Source organism: Heterocephalus glaber, unplaced genomic scaffold (genome assembly GCF_053883595.1).
Source record: "Heterocephalus glaber isolate CG9 unplaced genomic scaffold, H.glaber_assembly_v1.0 deba00000331, whole genome shotgun sequence".
In the NCBI taxonomy this organism is placed as follows: domain Eukaryota; kingdom Metazoa; phylum Chordata; class Mammalia; order Rodentia; family Bathyergidae; genus Heterocephalus; species Heterocephalus glaber.
Window position 1 is genome coordinate 4,441,419 of NW_028258142.1, and position 4,803 is coordinate 4,446,221.

Here is a 4,803-nt window from a genome sequence, read left to right on the forward strand (position 1 = left end):
AGGCACACCAGACCACCATGATTGGTAAGTTGGAGGGATCATCAGCTCCCATCAGAAACTGGACTTTCTTCAGGGGAAAAGCAGCTGAAACCTGAAGTAGAAACTTGCAGAGTGCAACCCTGCAGGAGGACAGGGAACTCAACTAGGGACTTGCAGCCAGAAATCTGCTTGAATCTCATGGGTCTGGGACTAGCTTACTGAGACTCATTGATTTATAACTGCACACTGCTGCCCACATTGTCTATTGTGACAGCAGAGACACACCTCAAAGGAGGCCCTTTATTTTTTAAAGGTAATAGATTAATAACTACCATAAATTGTCATTTTTTAAGAGGAACTTGATGCTATGGTGTTGCTGATTGTATGATTTAGGCTAAGGTGTTGTGAATGATCTAAACAGTTTTCCCTTCTGGTATAATGAAAATGAGATAGCCTCAGAGTCATTAGAGCCTCAAAACCTACTGACCAGCTATATCTGAAAAACACCTCTGAGAAGCAATCATTCCATAAGGGTTTTAAATACATCAACAAAGATACTTACAATAAACAACTTCAAAATATCAACCCAGGAACTAAATGAGGGACAATACCAAAAACAAAAATGAGAAGGCCTTTAAAGAAGTCACAAACCCAGACTTCCACCCCCCAAAAGGCAATTTCTGGGGGAAATAAAGGCAAAAGTCTGATAATCAACCACCTGGACAGCCTGAACTGATAGCACAGGAAGTAACAAAGCAGATGCATGAGGCTCTAGAAAAATTCAAAGCAGAAATAATCTCCCAGGTAACTACAGACATGGTGAGCAGAGTGAAAGACATGATTAGAGGCTCTAGAACAGAAGCTGATAAAAAAAAAAAAAATAGATGAGCTCAGAAACATGCTGGAAGCCATGAATGCCCAGCATAAGAAAGAAATAGAAACCATGATAGCCCAACATAAGAAAGAAATGGAATCCATGGAACAGATTCAAACAGATATTCAGGAGATTAAAAACTCCATTGAAAGCATGGAGAGCACATTAAAGGAATCTGAAGATAGAATATCAGATATAGAAGACAGGATTGCGGTGAAGGACCATGAAAACAGAGATTTCTTAAAAATAATAAGGGACCATGAGAAATCAATTCAACAGCTGCTAGATGATGCAAAGAAGAATAACAGAAGACTGACAGGAGTCCATGAAAAAACAGGAGAAAGTACAATTGACATAAAAAACTGTTCACAGAAGTAATAGTAGAAAACTTTCCAGATAGAGGGGGAGAATTGGACATGCAGATAAGTGAGGCATATAGAACTCCACCCAGCCATGATCAAAAAAAAATCTACACCTAGACATATAATAGTCAAGATCCCAGAAACTGAACAGAAGAACAAAATCCTACAGGCAGTTAGAGAAAAGAAACAAATCACCTATAAAGGAAGGCCCATCAGAATCACAGCAGACTCCTCAACACTAACCCTCAAGTCAAGGAGAGCCTGGACGGTGAAGTAGTTCAAGCATTAAAAGAAAATAACTTCCAACCTAGACTGTTGTATCCTGCAAAATTATCTTTCAAAATCAATGGGGAAATTAGATACTTCCATGACAAAGAACACCTGAGAAATTTCGTGAACACTAAACAAGCACTCCAAACAATTCTAAGCAATATCCTAGAAAAAGGCAACAAAGGTCACAACTCCATGAGGCTCAACAGAGGGAAGCCACCAGACAAGGTAAGAAACTAAAGGGAAAGGAGGAAAAAGAAATAAGAGCCAACAACAGTAAAACATCATGACAAAGATGAGTCAGTATCTATCAATGATAACTATCAATGTTAATGGCCTCAATTCACCAATCAAAAGAAGTGGACTGAAAGAATGGATTAAGAAGCAAAATCCAGCAATATGCTGCATACAAGAAACACACCTAACTCAAAAAGAAATTCATAGACTGAAAGTAAAAGGAAGGAAAATGGCTCTCCATGAGACAGGAACCCAGAAAAAAGCAGGGGTAGCAATCTTATTTGCAGGCAAAGTAGATTTCAAACTAAAATTAATTAAGAGAGACAAAGATGGTCACTAAATCCTTGTGAAGGGAACAATCCAAGAGGAAGAGATGACAATCCTAAATATATATGCACCAAATATGAATGCCCCCAACTATACAAAACAAATATTAATGGACATGAAAAACCAAATAAGCACTAATACAATTGTAGTGGGGGACCTCAGTACCCCACTATCACAAATAGACAGATCCTCTAGACAAAAAATAACAATGAAATTCTAGAACTGAACCAAGCTATTGAACACATGGACTTAATAGATGTTCACAGAGTGTTCCACCCCACAAAATAAGAATACACATTCTTTTCAGCTGCACACGGGTCATTCTCCAAAATAGACCACATCCTAGCTCACAGGACATGTCTAAGTCAATGTAAAAGAATTGAAATTATCCTCTGTATATTATCAGAACATAGTGAAATAAAATTGGAGATCAATAACATGAGAAACTGCAAAACTCCCACAAACACCTGGAAATTGAATAACACCCTCCTGAACAACCAATGGATCCCAGAGGAAATTAAAGAAGAAATTACACAGTTTCTACAAGTAAATGATAATGGCAGTACAACATACAGGAATCTATGGGACACAATGAAAGCAGTTCTAGGTGAAAAATTCATAGCACTGAATGGCCATATTAGGAAAACAGAGAGAACTCAGATAAATAACCTAATGCAGAGCCTCAAACTCCTAGAAAAAGAAGAGAATAACAAACCCAAAGCCCACACAAGAGAAGAAATTATAAAAATCAGAGCAGAAATCAATGCAATGGAGACTAAGAGAACGATACAAAAATTAATGAATCAAAGAGTTGTTTTTTTGAAAGAATAAATAAAATTGATAAGCCTTTAGCCAACTTTATGAAAAGAAGGAAAGAAAAGACTCAAATCCACGTGATTAAGAATGAAAAAGGAGAAGTCACAAAAGATTCAGCAGAAATCCAAAGGATCATCAATACCTACTTCGAGAACCTGTACTCTAATAAAATGGAAAACACAGAAGAAATGGACAGATTTCTAAATACATATGAATTGCCAAAGTTAAATGAAGGAGATATAGAAATTGTAAACACCCCAATTACAATGAGTGAAATTGAAAATGTAATAAAAAATTTACCAACATAGAAAAGCCCAGGCCCTGATGGCTTCACTGCTGAATTCTCCAAGACATTTAAAGAAGAACTAATGCCACTGCTCTTTAAACTCATCAAGGAAATTGAAAGGGAAGCAAGGCTTGCAAACTCATTCCTGGAAGCAAATGTGACTTTGATTCCAAAATCAGGGAAAGACTCAACCCAAAAAGAGAACTACAGGCCAATCTCCCTAATGAACATAGATGCGAAAATCCTCAACAAGATACTGGAAAACAGAATACAGAGGGTCATCAAGAAGATCATACACCCTGACCAAGTCAGATTTAACCTAGAGATGCAAGGATGGTTCAACATCCGTAAATCAATAAATGTAATACACTATATTAACAGAGTCAAGGATAAGAACTATATGATCACCTCAATAGATACAGAAAAGGCATTTGACAAAATCCAACATCCATTCATGATAAAAACCCTACAGAGAATTGTAATAGAAGGTCTTTATCGCAACCTGATTAAGGCTATGTATAAAAAACCAACAGCCAACATCATACTAAATGGTCAAAAACTGAAAACTTTCACACTAAAATCAGGAACAAGACAAGGATGCCCACTATCACCACTTCTGTTCAATAGAGTTCTGGAAACATTAGCTACAGCAATTAGAAAAGAGAAAGAAATAAAAGGATTAAAGATAGGAAAGGAAGAAGTTAAACTCTCATTATTTGCTGATGATTTGATACTTTACATAGAAGACTCAAAAAACTCTACCAAAAGACTTCTAGTCTTAATTGACAGATTCAGTAGAGTAGCTGGATATAAGGTCAACACTCAAAAGACAATACCCTTCTTATACACAAATAGCAGACTCATTGAGAGAGAAATTGGGGAGACAATTCCTTTTACAATAGCATCCAAAAAAATGAAATATCTAGGAATCAACCTCACAAAGGAAGCAAAAGACCTCTACACTGAAAACTACAGCACCCTGGCAGAGGAGATCGAGGAGGATATAAGAAAATGGAAAGAGATTCCTTGTTCTTGGGTAGGAAGAATCAATATAGTGAAAGTGGCCATACTTCCAAAACTGCTATATAGATTTAATGCAATGCCAATTGAAATTCCAACAATATACTTCACAGAGATAGAGAAAACAATCCAAAAATTCATTTGGAACCAGAAGAGACACAGAATAGCAAAAGCAATTCTGGGCAACAGGGACATGGCTGGGGTACCACAATACCCAACTTGAAGCTATACTACAAAGCTTCTGTGATAAAAACAGCATGTTACTAGCAAAGAAACAGCCCCGAGGATCAGTGGAATAGATTAGAAGATGCAGAAACAACTTCAGACATACTCAGCCACCTCATCTTTGACAAAGGAGCCAACCATCCTCATCAGAGGAAAGATAGCCTATTTAATAAATGGTGTTGGAAAAACTGGATTTCAACCTGTCAGAGATTAAAACTAGACCCATATCTATCAACATGCACTAAACAAAGACTGAAGTGGATTGAAGATCTAAATATTAAGACAGAAACACTAAACTTGCTGGAAGATAAGTTAGGTAGAACTCTTGAAGATATTGGCATAGGAAAAGACTTTATGAACAAAACCTCAGTAGCACGGGAACTAGCAGAAAGAATCAACAACTGGGA